General features: G+C 31.4%; 1 pseudogene; it reads left to right on the top strand.

Moving 5' to 3' along the window:
* The first annotated feature begins 7,301 nt into the window (after nt 1-7,301).
* LOC134235770 (toll-like receptor 4) lies at nt 7,302-11,299 on the top strand (annotated as a pseudogene).
* The last annotated feature ends 10,311 nt before the right edge of the window (nt 11,300-21,610 follow it).

Genomic DNA, 21,610 nt, shown 5'->3' on the forward strand with positions numbered 1-21,610 from the left:
CATTTAATTAAGGACATACGAATTTTGCGTCAAAATTAACTTTCAAAAATGACACATATTTATTCTTTTAATTGCTGCAATGATCGACATTTAATCTACAACTTTAAGTAACTACAATAAATAAAGGTCTCATTCACGAAGTATGAATCTGTTTAATGGTCAGCACAATTTCTTCAATCTTCGTAGGGTAAGGAAAACACATACTTTTTAAAAAGATTATTTTATGCATAGTCAGTGTATATTTTTAATATCATGCTCCTTTTAACATAAGTTGTGAATTGCTATAAATAATGCGTTAAAAAGAGATTAATAGACAAACATGTGAACATGGTTTTAAAAAATGCTTCTTCTTTAAATTGCCCTCTCTCTCTCTCTTTCAGTAACCAAGGAGTTTGACACGTTGAATATATTATAATTCACCACGAGACATCTTCCTTCAGGTTTGTGAATACATAGCTCCGTCACGTGACTTATTATAGACTACAGGAGGCGCCCATCCATTTGTTGTATTTAAAGTGTACACATTGTGAATTGAGGTGTTGTATTGTTTCCTTGCTGACTAGGAAAAGGTGCTCTGACACGTTTAATTGCCAGGCATCGATTAAAATTCGCTTGAACCTACATGGCCGGGCACATACTGTTAATTACGTTTGAAATCCTTGTAATTAAGATACCTTAGTACATCTTTTTGTGACAAAAAGAATAAATAAGAAGAAAAAAAGGGTCGTCTCGTTTTTTTAACACATGTCATTGTTATTTATCAATTCTAATAATCACGGTGTTAAGCGCAGTCATCCTTTACAAAAAAATGCATATTCCGCCCTGAAAAGTAAATCACCCATTCTCAATATAAGGGCACAAATGCCTCTCTGATTTTTAAAAAAATGAAGTTCAAGAAAACAATTTTTCTATCAATTACCTTTGAAAGAAAGTATCTGAAGATTTTGTTTCCAGATTTTTTTTCATCAAATTATAATACATGGAATAATGACAAGACGATAAAGCAGAGGGTGATTTTATTCAGAAATGTAGCTTGAAATGTACGTTACTCTTTCTTCAATGTCCAAAAAGATATGTAAAAAAAAATGTAGTCATTAAAATCACAATTGGAATAGCTCATCTTAACACCAGCACATCCTACCAACTCTGTCAGCAACATATTTTCTCGGCATACCAATGTGCGTTTGATTTTTCCTTTCAAAAGACAATGGTTACTTTTAATCCAGATGTATAAAAACATTTTTTTAATATATGCTTTAAATTCTTCTCTCTGTTTTGTTTAGAGCGATCAGTTTGGAATCTTGTCATTTTTTATAGATACTGGAACCTAACATGTACATGTAGAAAAATTCTATTTTGTTGTTACTATCTTTTTTAACATATATCCATGCCGATTTAGAAAACTACGTAAATGTAACGTACATTTCAAGATATATTTCTGTTTAATAAAAAGCTTAAAATTCATCTAAAAATTCATTGTTTTGATTCAGTTTATTAAAAAAAAGATTCTCTGTGTAATCACATTGTGTTATATGTCGCAAACACCACTATAAAGATACGATTGCCTCAGAATATGAGTAGGTAACGTACATTTCAAGCTTGTAATAATATGTAAATTAGTAATAAGAAAATTTTGAAAAAAAAGCAATTATTGACATAAAATTCATTTCAATGAAGCGTTTTAAGGCAGTAATATAAGAAATCATATTGTAACAAACGAGGTTATTTGTCATCAACTACATGAATGTCACGTCACTTTGGTAACGTTCATTTCACATATTATTGGGGAGTCCCCTCCACCTCAGTTCATTACCATTCTTTTTTCAGCTGTTTCGCTGAAATTGACACCGGTCGTAGCCTAGTTACTTCCACCTGTGTGCAAGGGTACAGACAAAAAAAATTAAGAGTCAGACGTATTTTGCTATGATCTAACATATGCTCGTGTTTGGCCATTGAAACTGAACATAAATCTATTCCGAATATATCCATCGACAGTATGTTAACAATTTCATTTAGTATGTTGCAACATCGTTTTTCAAAACACAAACATGCGTGCTTTTCAGCAGATCTGGAAAAATATAACCCAAAATGCAATGATTCAAACAAAACTGAGTATTGTGTGCCTTTCAGTATTTGAAATGTACGTGACCGTCTTGTGTTCTGAGTTTAGGCCTATTTGTTTCTTTTTTTCAATTTTTTGTTTCTTTTTTTTACCAATTATAAGCCTATGCATACCTTGTTTAAATTATCAACAACAATTAAATTATAATATTGACGAAAAGTCGCAAATTAAAAGTAAACAAACAGCAATAAGGTTGCCAAAGATGAATTTAAGACACTTAGAAATAAATTTTCTAGCATGTGGTAACAGTCTAAAACATTTACGAGGATTGGGGGTGCATTTAGATGGATTTATGTGACCAGTTGTCAAATGGATTGTAACGATAATTTTGTTTCGCTCGTGTAAACGCAATTCATTGACTAAATTTAAAAAAAAATGTAAGTTAGAAATACGTGAAATGTACGTTACCATACGTAACGTACATTTCAAATATAAAAATCAATTCTCTTCCACAAGCATACGTTAGACACGCAATATACTGATACTATTTGAAATTGCATATCATAAGAAATGCATCATACAGGTTTCGTATTCAGAAATATATACCAGGTATCAAAATTATTTTACATATAATTGACCTTAATATATTTTTTTTCCTCAGCAGAAACGTTTCTTTTCATTAATTTTGGGATTTAGCCGACCTCCAACCTTTGAAACTTTCCTTTGTGTACACATTCGACTGTGTGAAAGTATGAGAATACATGAAAATTCGTGCGAGATTCACTTAATTCGAATTTCATGGTAACGTACATTTCAGTAACGTACATTTCAAATGATCACTTTTCATGTAAAAAATAATTTTTAATTGTGTTAATCAAATCGTCTTTGCCAGTTTACAGGGTACAAGGGGTTGCTTATTCAGAGTCGTCTCATATTTTCTTCTTAATATATATTCTTAATGGAAAAAATATAGGTAACGTACATTTCTTTCTTATCTCTACGATTGTAAATGTCTTTCATTCCGTAAACATATTTAAAAAAGTTGCTCAAATTGTTCAATTTCATATTACTTTATCTAAGTAGGAGTAATTAATCTATTGAAATCTCAAATTTAGCCCATCAATAAGTAAAGGAGAACAAAACTATCAGGTGTATAATCTTTGTGTTTGCTTTTAATGTGGTTGAAATAAAATTAAGCGACAGGGACATTGCACAATAAAAATTATTTATTATCACAAAGAAAATGTATTTATTGTTATGAAAAGAAATATATATGATACAAGGTTTAACTTATCAGAAAATTTTTACTTAAGATTCAAAACTATATATTACACAGAGGGGATTCAGAATAGTATTTGCCTCGGCGACAGTAACGTACATTTCAAATAGGCTACTATATTTGAATTTTGAACTCCTTAAATACCCTTTCAGATCGATAATTATATGAATTCGTATTCATTGTTATATGACTATTTATAATGTTGATTTAGAAATTTCATCAGTGGTATTTCTTTTAAATGAAATTGAGGCGACATTATTTGAGCCCTTATATTGAGAATGGGTGAAATGCCATATATGGATATCTTGTTAAACGTTGTTGCACGGTAACTATATATAATGTTACCACGCACTTTTCTTTGTACAGACTTTGATAAAAAAAAATTTGTTCGTCATTTTTGATTGATATAAAAAAAATCTACATAACCACAATACAAACTGTAATCAAAATCAAGGGGACGAACAGTGACGTTGTCCTACAAGGTCAAAGAAATTTGACTAACATTGCCATCATTTTTAAAGTTCACTCTCTTTATATTATCCGTGTATTGTTGCATAGAGATTTATAGCACTTTCAATTATTTATGCGAAAGATATTATATTATTACTATATTATACAGATTACTAGTATTTTGACTAATTAAATTGATGTTATGGTTTAAGAACACCTTTCGTGTTGTATGAGGGAAAAGACTATGTAATTCAAAATACAATATGTATTCTCCATTACCGATAGATGGTGTAAGTCGATATTGGATGAAATTTGTTAAGGGCTTCCTGAAAGGATGGTACAGAACGAGAGGGGACCTCCCTCTTTTTTGGAAACGTACATGTATACATAATATAGGCATTTGAAATTGAGACTTCCATTTTTTTTAAGGTAAAGCTCCCCTTTAGCCCCCCCCCCCCCCCTCAATTTTCAATTTGCTTCCGACGCCCATTAAAGTGATCACAATATTACGACCAACGAACAATATGACGACGGTAAATAAAATAAAAAGACAACAGGTTACCTGTATGACTCATATTTAAATACATTTCAGCTAAAATTATTTAATATCTTATTACTAGTTCTCATAGTACAAATATACTCAATTTTGTTTGCTTACAACTTACTTAAGGGACTCCGACCCTCAGCCAGGAAGGACAACTCTTTAAATTATAATTTAATTCAAAAAGTCTTTAAATGAAGCTTGAAAGTTAAATCTTTTCGGGCAACAATTTTCATTACATGTCTCTCAATGTGCTTCAAGGTTCTTTGCAAAGCTCCATAAATCACTTCTTATCTCATATCATGTTAATAAACATTGGTATTTAAGAATGCTATTACGGGATAAAAATTTCTACTTTTAATTAGACCTTTGTGGGAAGTTCAAAGAATCTTGAAGCACATTCAGAGGCATATAAGAAAATTGTTGCATGAAAAGATTCAATTTTCAAGCTTCATTTAAAGACTTTTTGAATTAATTTATAAATTAAAGAGTTCTCCTTCCTAGCTGAGGGTCGGAGTCCCTTAAACTGTTTAAAGTCCTGAAACCAATGCTAAATAACGGATGAAAGGGAAATGTTATTTTCAAATCATTTCGGACCTTAACTTTTGGAAACTATTTAAAATTATAGACACAAATCATAATAGTTAATAGCCATTCTCTGTAACCACTTAAACTTCGTTGCCACGCATGGTCACCGATTTTAATGAAACTTCACCCATGCTTAGTACTTTACACCAGAAACAAATATCAAACAAAATTTCGTTGCTATGTGTCTCGGTTGCTATGGCAACAGCCGGAAAAGTTTGAAAAATCGAGATTTTCAGCCACTTTAATTCTTGACTGTGGCTTAATACAAAATAGAAAAAGCAAACAAACCATTCTCACAAAAACATGACACCTTGATGTCACTTATACTGTAAAGAAACTGTTTAGAATATATCTCTAAGTAAGTGGTAACCAAGGATACATTTGGAATACATTTAAAATGCTGAAATGTGCTGAAAAACACTCCGTATTCACTAATGGTAGGTGTTACATGCTCAAACTCAATCAACGACTTAAGAAATACAATGAAAATGTTTGACCTTAAGTATATAAGTATAAGCAATATTATTCTATAAATAACTTTGATGGTTGCCATGGTAACACAGTGTAACCATGCAAAACCAGTAACTAACATTGGGTTAATGCTACTGTCTTGAGGAAAAACATAAAAATTCAAGACTGGCAAATATGCAACCTTAGGACCTTGCAACAACAAAACCATAAGAAAAATTGGGTATAATTGCTTCTTTGTAGTGTTACCATGGAAACAAATAACCAGTGCTTAAAAGTGAATTATTTTTCGCTGCATTAAGAATTGAATTGCCATTTAATCAAGAAACAAATTAAAGGACTCAACTTGAATAGTACTTTTCTTTTAGAACTGAAGTTGAATATCATATATTGATAAAATTTGATGAATAAAACAACACTGTTGCTATGGTTACCAAGAAGGGAAAATGATCGATTTTGTGAACTTTATATCAATATTAAGCCCTGTGTGCCAACTTCTTGCACCCACATAGGGATTGGATGATAGTCAAAATTAAAAGTCAAGTTAGCTGTGAATAAATATCAATCCTAAAAGTTTTGGGAATCTACATTTAAGGGTACGTATCCAAGGAAAGAGAATATTTTTCAGGTTTTTAAGCATATATTTTCTGCTTATTTCCATAGCAACGCTCTATCTAAAGAATCTAATCTGAATTTTTTCAAATGGGAAAATTTGGAGCACACAAATATTTTAAAAAATTGATCATTAGTTATGAGAAAATGTATTTTTTTTTAAAGATAGGATCAGATTTAAACGTACAAAGTGTTACTTTGAAGGCTCTCTGTGGTATAAAAACCTTGGCAACCATTGCCAACCAAAATGAAATATCATATTTTGTTCTTGGTATATGTTTCAAGGTTCTTTTTTCTATTATTTAGTCACATTTCATCCTATAATTGCTTTTTATTTTTACGTGTATGACTTTATAAAATTCAATGAATATTTTTTTTTTTACTTTTGAATACTTTGTTACCATTGTAACGTATGTAATAGTTGATTTACCAAACATGTTTATCACGCAATTGAGACATCTGACCATCAACTTTTGGAAACAGTCATTGCCAATTGTTTGCTTTGCCGCAAATGTTAACTATGGGGCTCTAGACATGTTAAAAAATGCCATGTTTCGAACTTTAAGACATGTTGCCATGGTACCTATAAAACATAGCAACCAATTTTTGCCTGATTTCAGTTTAGGGTATCAATGACTTTTATCATAGAGAGTTTGGAGAAATTCTGAGACTATGCGTGCCACAGCTTCTATATGAAATTTCAATTCATTACAGAGAATGGCTCTTAAATTATATCTTGAAGATCCTTTTAAGAGTTTTAATGTACTAAATCATAGTCGCGTTCACTGTGTGAAACTCAAGACCTTATGGTTGTTAATTTCTTTTGAATAAACGGTGAAGAAAGGCATGATTTAAACTTCCACGCGTTGTTGAACTGAAATTTAAACTTAGTGATTAAACTATGAATGAGATGTGTGGAATTCCCCATCGGTCTATCTTAAAAGGTGAATCAGGAGAATTATTACATTTCTTCAATGAATCAAGAAGGAGGTTTCATCAATCATCATCTGAGCAGGAAAATTATTGAAAAGTAAACAAACAGACGAGGATGGCTTTTGAAGAGGTATGTGTTAACCTGGCAGATGCACTCTATAAAAAGTATGTAATAGGCTAATAAGTTCATATTATATTATGTACGAGGGCCGTTCAAAACATAATTCTGCTATTATTTACTCTTACTGAAGTCATAAAGTTATGAGATTTCACAGAAATATGTATCTCAAAGATCCAATACATTTCGGGCAAAATATCTGTATTTTGAAGAAGAAAAAAAATCTTTAAAGTAACGCTGTGATGATGTCGCTGATGGAAGGGTATGGATAATTTTCTATAATTTGCGATATTTTAAATTCATGTAGTATTTCATTTTATAGTATGTGTAAATTTACCTGACCTCACTTGTTAAATGACCAGCAACCTGGTAGGATAAGGAGGATTACTTTCACAAAGGTTTGTTTGAAATGATTATATATTATAATAATAAAAGGTATTTTACAGTTTTTTCCCCTATTTTTTTCTTCTTAATATATAACAAGCATGATTTCAAATGTCATTTAATGTATAGTATCGGGACTTACTACATGTGTATATTTTAAGTTGATGAATATTAAGTGTTTTATGAAAATTTTAATATTGCAGAGATTTTTTTCTGACTGAACTGTTTTAAAATTTCCCTTTACTCGGTTTTATAAATATACATTATTTTTTTTTATATTAAACGGAATGTTATTAACTAACATAAAGTCGCTTTTCTATTTTTTTTTTTATCTGAACTTCATGTTTTACTTACAAAACACCCGTTTCAGGTATAGAATTTGCTTACCGGGATAATTAAGCAAATACAGCGGTATTTTAAACCATTTGAATTAAATTTTAAAATTCAAGGTTCACTTTTTAAAACTTCCTTGTCACAGAATTTAAAAATTAGTTTTTCCTTGATGGAATTCAAATAATAATCCCCTTAATATCTGTTTAATGCCTTCAAGAAACAAAAACAAAAATACAGATATTTAAAAATAAAATACAGGATTTGTCGAAACTTCATTCTTTCTTCAAGAATAATTTTACGGATTATTTGTTAAATGTATTTAATTTTCTCATAAAATATTGTTGAAAATTTATCATGATGAAAACATTATTATCAATGATTTTTTGTGGAAAAAAAGAAGAAGGACTTGATAAACGTCTTTGAAATCTGTCTTTGTAACGATTTTTTATTCAAAAATCGCCAGCAGGAAAATATTTGTAACAGTAACGTTTTAATTTTATATTTCTTACTTGAATTTTGAATTTTTTGTGAATTTTTTTGGCTCCTTAAAGCTGTTTTGAAAAATAGTTAAATAACAATTTGGAAATCAAGTTGGATTTTTAAACTGAATGGAAAGGTACTTTCTCAAGGGAATGTAAATAACAATCCGCTCAATTATATTTAAAGTCTTAATGAAACACACACAAAAAATACAGAAGCGTGATGTGTCTAACCTTCTTTCTTTTTTGTTCAAAAAATGTAAATCATTTCTTTGTTTAATAAATTTTGAATTAAAGAAAACAATTAGCCTTACTTTTCTTTTCTTTTTTCCTTTAATTAAAAAAGATTTTTATTGTTTTAAGTAAGAACGTGTGCATCTTTATTGATATATATGTGCATTCCTTGGCAAATTGGTTAATTGCTGTATCCAAGAATTTTCTTTCAAAATTATTTATTTTTTATAATAACACAGATATATCTTTAAAAATGCCCTCCCCCCTTTTTTTTACAATTAAACATGATGGATTCATGTATTATAGATTGACATTATCTTTAAAAAAATGACATTTTTAACATCTTTGAAGTTTTTCTAAAGATTCTTTTTTTATTCTTATTATTAAATTCGCCAACAGGAAATTGTAGGTACTATTATGCCTTAATTATTTTTTACCTTGTAGAAATATGAGTTTCCTAGTGACTGGATTGGGATATTTACTCTTCATCATAACATTAATGCAAGCGGAAGCAATGGATTGTACGACAAACAAACAATGTGTGTGTCATAAAGTTAATGGACAATTATGGGCGAATTGTGAAGGCCTCAGTCTAACTTCTGCTCCGAAATTTGATAGAGATGTCATGGGAATAAATCTTGCTTATAACAAGATTTCGAATTTCCCAACAACTCTTCCACCAAATATTGTTTACTTGGACATATCTAGAAATTGGATTAAAAACATTAATCAAAGATCATTGGGAAAATATAATTTTATGAGGAATCTAAGCATTTCCGATAACTTGCTTCAAACTATTGAACTTGGTACTTTCAAAACTCTTCAAAGCTTGTGCACTTAGATATTTCCGGTAATCAAGAATTGACACTTGAGGTATTAGCTAATGTATCAAGTGATTTAAAAAATTCAACTTCAATCCGAACTCTAGATTTTGAAAAACTGCAATGCACGTACGGAGTTAGTTTAATTGTTAAAAAATAACATCTTATCCATCTGAAATATACACGACTGGAAAACCTTAACTTGGCTTCAAACCGTATCAACAGCCTTGAATGGGGCGTTCTGTCGGAGCTTCTCAACTCACTGAAACATCTTAATCTGGCTAATAATGTACTAAGTTTTGGATTATATATTGTGGAACTCGGAAATGTGGCCAACTTGCTGACCATTGATGCAAGTTTTCAGTCTTACTTCCATCAATTACAATTGAGAGACTTTTTCATTGGCTGCAATGATGCAAAACCAGTACGTACCAATTTCACCTCCGATAACAAACATGTAGACTTGTCTATAAATAAATTGTTACCGGGCGAGCTAGTTTTACAATCTCCATGCCTTCGACATTACAATATTTTTACTTTCACGATAATTTGTACAAAATGACTCTTTAAGATTTTACATTCAGATTTTTCGGGAAGCCTAAGCTGTCTCATATTTACCTGCAGAACAATATAATCTATGAACTGAATGGACCAATCAAAGGCATGGAAACTGTTTTTCATGCAGATTTCTCAAACAACTTTTGCAGTTACATTTCGCCGAAATTTTTCGAAGATTTCAAAAACCTGTCTCATCTTGATCTTTCCAATAATGTTCTCGGTGAAACTATTGAAAATGATATCAATGGAAATATATTTCAAAACCTGCGCATGCTCACCTCTTTGAACCTCACCCGAAACAGGATCGCTCAACTTCCCTCAAATATATTTCGAAATCTCATTCATCTAGAAAATCTTAACCTCAGTTTTAATTCCTTGGGTACATTTACAGTATCTTTGGGACATATGGTTAATTTGAAATATCTATACCTCTCCAATAACCAGATTTCGACAATGAATAAGACAACTATGAAAACATTAGACGCAATATCTCCGAACATGTCTTTCTCGTTAAATTTAAAGGGTAACAGATTAAGATGCGACTGTGAAAACTTCGAATTCCTAAAATGGGTGCCAAATTCAAAGTATGTTGATTTCCTTCATTTCGATGACTATATGTGTACTTTATCAAATTCCTCACAGATTAGATTCTCAGATACCACATTACTCTATCTGATGGAGAAACAGTGTTCTTCGTATACGCTCATCATCGTCATTATGACGTCTTTAATAATCGTCATCTTAACAATCACGCTGAGTCGTATTCTTTATAGATATAGATGGAAGTTAAGATATATGTATTACGTGGCGAGGGAAAAATATAGTGTTCAGGGGCCAGACGAATTGGGCGAAGATTCATTTTATTTTGACACTTTTTTTTCTTATGCGGACAAGGACAGAAGTTTTGTTATCGACCTCGTTAAGCGTTTGGAAAAGGAATTCAACCTAAGGCTCTGTATACACCATCGTGATTTCATCCCAGGTACAGGGATAGCCGATAATATCACGAACGCTATACATAACAGCAGGAAAACAGTCTGTGTTATAACTTCACATTTTCTACAATCATACTGGTGCATGTTTGAACTAAACATGGCACGCATGGAGGCCATTTATTCCCGAAATGGTGAAAATGTTTTGCTTTTGGTTGCACTAGAGAAAGGCGCCATGAAAAAATTACCATTCTCGTTCATGGACTTGATTGACTCAAAATCTTATATAGAATTTCCAGAGGATGGAGATGAAGATGAAGAAACAGCCTTTCGATCCAAACTTGGAGAAACAATCAGATCTCATGACAATTACTTCAGATCTTTTTCAGCAGAGATATTTGATAAGAAATAATTATTCTTGTATTGTAATTTTATCATTATACATTATATAAACAGAAATAGAATGTAAAGCAGAGACGAAAACAGTAAGTTAAAACACTTATAATTAGGAAGTATTAAACATTGTGTATGTTACTGCACATATTCTATGTTCAGTTTAACTTTTATCATTTGTTTATGGTAAATATCATTGTCTTTAAGTGGACTTTTGCAAAGACACTGTTTTATTATACTCATGTGCGGGCGTAGTTGTCACGTGTTCGAAATTAGGGTCAAGTGATTTGTTGGTATAAAGAGCAGTTCGCAGAGTTGGGCGTTTATCTAAGCTCGCTCGGTTCTCAGAATATCAAATAAGGTAGAATATAAGGTATACTGTGTGTTAAGAACATTTTGTGAAAAATTGACGATGTACAAATGGAATCTTCTGTTGATGATTTGGAATTGACATGTACAAACAGTATTTCTGGATCTTGATAATATTGTATATTGAAAATAAAGAGATAGCGAGCAGCATACTGTTTATAATATATGTGTTTGTTGATTATTTAGCACTTAATGTATTTATATTCGGACGAACGAAGTGAGGGAGAATATAACAAATGAAAACTTACTTGGGTAATAAAACCTGCGTCATGTACGGAGGTACGGAATTGAAAATAGACAAGAGGCCCATGGGCCTTATAAGTCACCTGAGCATTATGCAAAAACTTTCGAGGGATTGAATTTGATCCATGTTTTAAGCCAAATGCTATGGCATCCACAATTTTGAAGAGGCACCATTGATCATCATAACTATACACTTATCAGTTGCTTATTTTGGGTACTTAATACCAACAGGCAGGGAAGGGGAACAAAAAATGCATTTCAACTATTCAGTAATATTCAGCATTGATCAGTAGAGCCCCTACCACACATTTACCCCTGAAAATTCGGCCTAGATCCACAAATTACACAATTTTTGAAAAGGCATCCCTGCTTTTCAAAAATATATTTTCAAAAATAACGTAATATGATCTTTGAAATAGCCCGTTCATATCGTTTTGTTAAATGTTAAAATCGATATTTTTTTCACAAAAGAGCTTCCGTATATTTTCCTGGTGTAAAAGTAAGCCGTCACCTGTATAAGTCAGTGTCTTCGCAAAAGTCTAGTAATGAGAGACATTAACTGAGATCCAGTTTAGACCCCTACTTCGATTCAAGGCGTTCACTTCAATAAATTGATATGTTGTGTAACCTCAAAATGGAAGAAAATGTGTTTATTATACCCTACGCTTGAAAAGCGGGAGGGTATATAGTAATCGTTAATTCCGTCCGTCCGTCCGTCTGTTACGCTTCGGGGTACCCATCTCTTATCCGCAACTCCTCTCATACCATCGAATGAGTTTTGATGAAACTTTCACAGAATCTTTATTACATATTGCCATTGTGACCTCTTATTTTACTTTTTGATCCGACAGATATTTTGGGTTTCCCGGCCACAGGAAAACATGGACTTTTTCACCAGTTATAACCATGTGGAAGGCGGGGGGTATCATTTAGTGAGCTCATCGCTCACAGTACCTCTAGTTAATGTTGTTACAATATTATAATCAGGCGTTTCAAATGAGAAATACCAAAACACCCTACATGTAGGCAAAGAAATATTTTTTATATCATCTTTCAAAATTTGTCAGGGTAGCTTTGGAACCATTGTAATTAATACACGTATAAAATAGCCTGACAGTGTGTTTTGTTATTAGGAAATCATATTCATTCAAGAATATACTAATGCAAAATCACTAGTAACCATCATGCGATGTCCTGTGGGTTTTCAAAGTGAAGAAGGTTGTAGACATGAACTCTTACCTACATTCCGACAGGGGTTGCTCACTCCTGCATGGCACCTGATCCAGCCTATGATAAACTGGAGTGCTTGCCCCGCTATTTTGTGAAGTTTAATTTTCATTTTCATTTTCGTGTCAATATTAAATTGCTACATTTTTGTGGTACATTAGAATTTAGCTTTGTACATTATGTCATGTGTTAATTCAAGTTTTGGAAACTGCTTGCATGTTATATGGTAAATTATACCAGTATTTCTAAAAGCCTTTTTGAAATAGATTGGATCGCTGCATTAACGTACCCTTATGCGGTAGATTGAAATACAGTTTAAGACAGTATTCTAAAAACAGAATGATGTATACGTCGAATCGTAAAGGAAACCATCAACCTTGAAGCTGAACACGACTCGTAAATAGACATATGTCATTTTCGATAGCATTATGTACGATACATCAATACTTACTCGTCGCATTTTGTTACACCTCACTGCATTATTGTCACGGGTATTGGCGTGGAATGGCGACCCGTGTTCGTGTTGGTTATCTTGCATTACCTTTGTTTATACTTTATTGCAGTTACGTTTATCTGAGTTGTTTGTATATTGCACTGACTTATACAACTACAGTTTATAAATGAAAACTTATTTGGCATCTTATTTTCCTGCATTAGACGAAGTATTACGATATTATTCTCGCTACGTAGTTCTGTATTGCATACGTCCGTCTACACCGGTGTCGACTGATTACACTGAAAAGTTTTGCCCTATTTATAGGGGTCTGCAGAGTAGCGAGACTCGGGAACAAAAATGGCGGACAGATTCCTTCTACGAATCGTCTTCAGCTTTAAGATTTTTTTATGTCTTTCTCTTATCTAGTGAACTTCTTACACAAGAGTAAAGCGACATATACTGGATTATGCAATAGGATGTAGAACAACATACACATCTATTGAAATATTGAATTTTAGAATAAACCTTTCCTGAGTACAAAACAAGGATGCTTTTTAGAGGAAGAAACAATTATTGAAATAAAGAAGCCTTTAAATGAACTGCAAATGCAATGTACTGTAGTTAAAAAAAATTTTTTTTGTTTAAGTCAATCACACTGAGGCACCAGTTTTTTTTAATATCATTTTTATTGTTTCTTTTTAGTTGTTCTAAATAATGTCTGATCAAAATAATGTGGTAGTTTGAAGCAGTGTTACACATAACCTACTATAAATACTACCCTCATGTTGTCCATCTTTTCTAACAATCAACAAATATGGTTTGGATTTTATTTATATTGGTTTTTATATTGTTTTTCTTCAAAGATGTGTTTCTAAGATACAAGCTTTTTTTACGGAAGGAATGCTTATGTAATGCTTATGTTATATGATTCTCAATGACAAAAACAGATTTTTAACACGAATTACACCTATAAATTGAATGATTGATTGATTGTATGTTGTCTTATGTCCCATTCGAGAATTTTTCACTCATATAGTGACGTCATCATATACATGTAACGGTGAAGGGCTTCAAATTTTTACCTGTTCTCCGCACTCAGCGACAATGAGCAGTCAGTAAAAATTCAAACTCTATCTTCAAGTCCAATGCATGATTTATTTCCAAGTATATCAATTCAAGGAATTCAAATTTTTTCTATCGTCCCATATTAATTCTAGACTTTAAAACTGATCTGTATTATAATCCATGACATTCATGAACATGTGTGTAAATAAGAAAATCAAAATAGTATTTTCCTCATTGGAGTGATTCTTTTTATTCAGTCGAATTCCGTGATATAACAAGGATCAAATTATAATGGAATAAAATGTATTATTTTTCATTAATTTCATTCAAAGAATATTTTCATTTACCTTATTTCTTCAACACGTTACAAGTATTGATTTAACCTTGTATGTAATGGTGATTTTATTATTAATATATCCATATACAAACAAATTCATTTACAACATATGCCAGCAATTACAATATGAAAAGAATTTTTTCTACAGTAAAGTCAAATGTAAAACAAAAACAATACATATATATCAAAGGCAAATTTAATTGTGCCAACTCTTGGCATTGAAAAATCATTGAGTAATTTCATTTATTGTTTTAGAATGGGAAAGTTTAATTTCAATCTTTCTAGAATTACTATAAATAGTATGTCAAAATGAAAGGTTTCTTCATCGAGCGTGTAAATTTATGCTTTTGAATTGCCTGCTACATTGCAGAACAAATCGATAGATGATATAAATTCAAATTCAAAGTGTCAATCAAACCAAATCAAGTTATTGATTCAACTGTGTACATTTTTAAGATTTTGATTACCTTTGATTATGAAAAGATCAGTGATGCAAAAAAGAGTATATAAGGATTACAAGAGAAATTTACTATGCCAAAGAGTTGAGCAACAGGTAATATATATGCATGAAAGATCAAGGTATTAGAACTTTTCGGAGAAATGAAATTGAAATATACTTGAGCAATGTAAACAAGGATGAATGAAATTTGATAGAAAACAAAAACAGATAATATAACGGAAATAGTAACATTCATTCTTTTATGAATATTGTTTGTTACAGAAGTATTTTGTAGAGCTTTCATCTTCTTGATATGTATAATAATTATTGCACAGATAGAAAACAAACCCCAAAGAACACGAAAAATTATAAACATAAGATTCAAGATTTTATAAGCATGGATTGAATTTTTAATACTATTTGATATTATCATAAGTAATAAAGCTAAAAACAGGGAAGAATAAACCCAGATCATCACAGAGCATGCCATAACAATTGACGCGGTAAGTCGAATCTTGCTCTCTAAGGGATGGACTGTTAATAAATATCTGATCATACAGAGGAATATCATATGTGTACTTGAACATGTTATAATTGTTAAATATAGAAAATAAATAGCGATATACAAAACATTATTTTGATATACAAAATAATAAGTGACAATATAATAAAACAAAGTCGAAAATATCTCCAAAAAATTAATGAAGATATTTAGAGTATCAGACAAAGCAAGGCAACTGATGGCAACAAATGTTGGTGTATGAAACCTTTTACAACATAAAACTGTGAGGATGGTCACAATATTTCCTACGAACCCCAATGATCCGATAATCAATATCACAATAATGATTGATTTATGAAATCCTTCCGATGTCAAACCAATAGCATTGAAATCGAATAAACAGAATGATACTGTATAATTCTTATAAAAATCATACAAGTTTGAAGAAACATCAACGCCATTCTTTGATTCGTTCCAGTTTCTCTTTATAGTGGAGTGACAATCCTAGAAAAAGATGCTTAGTTTTCGAGTTTAATGGACCGGCATACCCTACAGCTGAAAGTTATATTTTATAAAAGAGACATCCGTCCTCATATATTTTCGCCCGGTCGTAGAGTTTTCTCAAGTCAAATTTTTTCTAAACTTGCGATGAAAGTGAAAAGAGGGGGGGGGGGGTATTTAAGACGTTAATTTTACTTGCTGATAATATTCTTTTTCAAAGATTAATTATTAATTATAAAAATACTAATTTGTGTGTGATAGGATAGCTAAAGGTATCTAAATTTACAAGGCAAAATTATTCAAGAATATTATTTGCCCCCCCCCCCCTTAAAAACATGTCTTGTTATAGAAACTGCGTTTATTTCAACAAAATATGTTCAATACAATTATTTCATGCAATATTAATATCGAATGTTTACTAAAGCGTTAGAAAGATTTATAAGACAATGATTTCTGATCAAATAAACCGCACTTTTTTAAAGACTTCCTCACACTAAGTCTTGTATTCTACTTGTTCTAAAATGTTTTGTGTAACTTGGAACGGATTATAGAATCCCATTATGTCTATGACAGTGACTCCATCGATCAAAATATTGTTAAATATATTAAATTGGCTTCTATTATTAATAAGATAACGCTAATATTCAGTTCGAATTTTAAATTAATGAGCATTTAAAAGTAAATTTTATTTCAATTTAAAAAAAAATACGTAAATGACAAACATGTCACTTTTCCTTCGCATTCTTGTTTGAACAAGGTATCTTGCATGATTGGATATTGCCTTTCTACTTCATAAGCAATACAGATTAACGCAAGTATGAAACAGAGAGAGAAAAACGATTTTAGTATTTCATCTTAAAGACTGTCCATCATCTAACAGAAACTATTTCATGTTTCCTTCGGAAATATATTTAGTGTTTTCTATAGCAAAAACATGGACTTTGTCACTATTCAAACTAAGGAATACATATCTTGTTTATGCATTTCCTCATTTACATGTACAGACTGCCCAAAATTGAACTCTGTTACTATAATCCTTTAGGGGGGATCATATTTTGCTTACAGTACTTAAGTTTTCTTTTGAAAAGACGTACCAGAAAAGAAGATATGAAGCAAACGGAACCGTAAAAGTAATCCACTAAAGTTTTTGCTTGGAAAATTCATGGTTTGTCCTGTCATAAGAAAGCTTTTTCGATATATATCCTTTTGAGAAAGAATTGTCAGTTTTGCTTCAAGAATTAATTGTCTAATATTAATTTTACAAATTTCAATGGAGGCAGAAGACATAGTACTATATATATACGGTATCTTTAACCAACCACAGAAACAACAAGGGGTTTTCAACATTCTTTTCAGGACTTCTGATGAAATAACAAAGATTACTGAGTATTTAGGCAATCAGCCTTTTTTCAAATTCATAGATATTTCCAGTCAGCAGATGAAAAAAGCCACGCACGACATGCATTTAATGTGAATATTGCCACGTGATCAACATTTTGCACTGTTCTAATTATTATCTACACACCTGAAGTATCTTTTTAAGGATCGACTATCGTTACTTTTACAGTGTAGCTCTTTTACAAAGTTTTTACTGTTATAGTTTTCAATTGAAATATATTCTTGAAAAGTTAACAATAAAGATATACATGACGTGTACTTGAAAATCAATGAATAGAAATTACAGCTCTAGCATTATTATTATAACGTCATTAATTTAACTCTTCACCCCTTTTCAAAGAATTAACTCCAATACGTGTTCTCAATCTTTCAAAACCCCAAGATCTCTTCAATATAACTTATAACCTGCTTAATTTATGAATAAACGCTTATTCAAAAGTTCACCAAATTAAACGTAAATTTTCAAATCATAGACAACATTCATTGATAAAAAAATTGACCTTTTTAGACAGAGAAATGAATAATATTAAAACTTTAAATATTCCGTTGTGTGTCCTTTGGATGAGACCGGAGTACCGAAATTCAGGGTGAGAGCAAGGGTGAACTCTAGACGAATTTTTACTAAAAAGCTGTTTAAAAAGTGTAGAACAATTTCTTTAAAAAATAATGAATCAGATGAAAAAAGCTAAATAAAAATATTACATTCAAAAAATTCACAATTTATGGTCATATTTCGTTTTTTTAGGGGTTGGTGGTTTTTTTTTTTTTTTTTTGGGGGGGGGGGGGGCGGTTAGGGGTGATGGGTGTTGTTGTTCTTGCTTAAATTTTTCTTTACTTTGTGTACTAAATATTACGTGATTGTACGTAAAGAATAACGAACATTAGCATCAAACCTTTTATGTTTAAATAAAATACTATGAGACAAACCTTTCATTTTACAGACAGACAAACGGGCATTCTTATTCATTTTTTGGTTCCTTTTCCATGAAAACAATATATTCACCGAATTAATAAAATTCCTATACAAATATACATTATTTTCATGAATTCCTTAAACTTTTCTTTATATGTACAATATTGTGGTCAGATTTTATTCATTGATCTTTGATCTCCTTTTATTTCAAATTTTGACCATAGAATTTTCTACGACCGGGCAAAAAATATTGCTTGATACTATATCTGACCAAAAAAGTACAAATCAGCCGTAGGGTAGGGTGGTACATTAAATTCAAATTTTTGATAGTATTGTCACTCCACTATTAGAGTTTCGTCAACTGTAGACAAAGTTGGATACCAGTATGTTCTATTATAGTTCAATTCTGTATCTTCATCAAAATGAGATAAATTCCATTGGAATGGCTCAGATGTGGATACTGACATTTCCCTTTTATAAAACATCTTTTCTTCACAAACTGTAAACAGAAGTATTTTCTTTAGTCAACAGGAATCATATATTATTATTTTTAGTTTTAAAAAGTGGAAAACATAATCACCCCTTCAACTGAATTAAAAAAAACACATGCCTTGAAGAAAAAAATGAATTCTTCTAAACATACCGCTTTTTGTATTTACTGGGTAACAGTGGTATGGCGTGATACAAGTTTAACACTGGAAGCCTTGTAGATGTAAGGTGTCAGCTGATGTTAGCAATAAAATAAAAACAAGAAAATCAGACTTATATACACGTTATATCTTCTTTACTGAGAGATCAGTTCCAAGAAAGAAACTGCTTCCAGGGATCAAATACAGAAGATGTCTGTACGTTACTCGGATTTCGTTTGTTTGTTGTTTTATGGGGTTCTTTTTATTACTGTCTTTCTTCTGTTATTTTTTACCTTTGACATTGCTTACTAGGAAAAAAAAAATGCTTCCACAGTCATCTCTGCATGTTCATGGAATCATACTTTGTTAGGGTAGTCCTGGGTACTTTGACCGCCTCTTCTAGCATGAGGCTTTCATTCCCCCAAACAGGGCTGTTTTCAAAAGGCTTTGAAAAGGTTTAAAGTGCAAAAGAACTTTTCCTCGTACATCGAAATATAAAATAGTTCAAAAAATAAGTGGATAAGTGTATAAGACGGGTTTTAGCTGCATTTCCTATAGTTAAACATAGGAGTTAGAAAGCCTCTGATTTGTAATATCTTTAATAACAAATTAAAGCCTGTAATCTGGTGTCGAGTAAGCAAGAGATGGACATTTCTTGGTTTGGTGCGAATATGGTGTAGACCTAACTGTAGATTTAAATAAAGTCGTTATGAATCAATAGAGACATCGTGTATGAAAGGTTTATTGTAAGAGATATGCTTACGTCTCTGAGGATTATTTAAAAGTTTCATCAACTTTTTCATTCAATTTTAATGTTAGCAATAAAAATAACAGAAGATAAAACTTGTATGCATCACATGTTTATCCACTCTACTGAGTTTCGTTTAAAGAAAAAAAAACATATCTAACCCTATTGTTTACATATTTCAATATATGTTTTAAAGTCACTAGGAATTTTACCTTTCACCGTAGCTCAGTCGGTAGTGTGCTCGCTCCGTGATCAGGGGGTCGTGAGTTCGAATTTCGACCGCGACTGACCTAAGTCGATAAAAAATGGGTAGCAACTGTTACTTCTTTATGCACTCGGCACTTTGAAGTGAAAGTTGCAGGTCCTTCGGATGAAACCTTAAAAAGCAAGGCCACGTGTCAGCGGCAGGTGTTGGCACGATAAAGATCCCTCACTGCTCAATGGCCCTGAGTACCGAGTAAAGGTCAAAATTTGAAGCACTTCACCGGCATACGGTGACGTCTCCATATGAGTGAAACATTCTCGAGTGGTACGTTAAACAATATACAATCAATCAGTCACTAGGAGTTTTGGAGGAAAACCTTAGGCGTTATCCATCATCTCTCTTAGACGAAACAAACCACACAACCTTTATAGTGGATCCTAAAAAATGTAAAACATAAACTGTCGCTATATTTTTGTGGTACGTTAGAATATAGCTATGTACATAATATAATATATTAATTTAAGTTTCCCAAACTGCTTGCATGTTATATCATAACTGATACCAGTATTTCCTAAAGGCTTTTTGAAATAGATTGGATTGCTGCATTAACGTACCTTTATGAGGTATGTGGATGTACAGTTAAATACAGTATTCTAAAAACAGTATGATGTATGCACCAGATCGTATAGTCAGCAAATCACCAACCTTAAGTTTCTATGATTTTCTCTTATGAATTTCTTACACAAGAGTAAAGGGGCATATTCTGAATTATGCAATCGGATGGACATCAACATACACATCTATTGAAATATTTTATTTTAGAAAAAAAAAACTTTAGACAAGTATGCTTTCATGAGAAAGCATACTTCTCTAAAAAAGAAGCCTTTAAATGAACTGTAGATACAATGTTGTGAAGAAGAAAAATATCAAGTCCGTTTTTCGAAGTATTTTTTTTAAGTCAATTACATTAAGGTAGCAGTGTTCTTTTTTTCTTCTGTTTATTGTTTCTTTTTTTCCTGTACTAAATAACGACTGATCAAGATATTGTGGTTCTTGGAAGCAGTACTAAATATAAACTATATTGTAAATACTGCACTCATGTTTTCCCCTTTAAAACAGTCAACAAAGATGTTAAATATTTTATTGATTTATTTTAATTTAAACATATTTTATTGAACATAATCAATGGGATCAGACACAAGTTATTCCAACTTAGAATGTCCTCCCCAACACAAACAAAGAAAAAAAAAACATTTTTATATACACGTGATGAACAACAAATTTAACAATTAATATTTAATTTATAATAACATTAATAATATTTCATGTACATATTTATATAATACAAATAATATTTTATTCATAATAATATCTTTACTTCATCAGATGTGTCTCTGTAATTTAAAAATATTC

Source organism: Saccostrea cucullata, unplaced genomic scaffold (genome assembly GCF_032062105.1).
Source record: "Saccostrea cucullata isolate Sc308-1 unplaced genomic scaffold, CSIRO_AGI_Scuc_v1 ctg18782, whole genome shotgun sequence".
Classification (NCBI taxonomy): domain Eukaryota; kingdom Metazoa; phylum Mollusca; class Bivalvia; order Ostreida; family Ostreidae; genus Saccostrea; species Saccostrea cuccullata.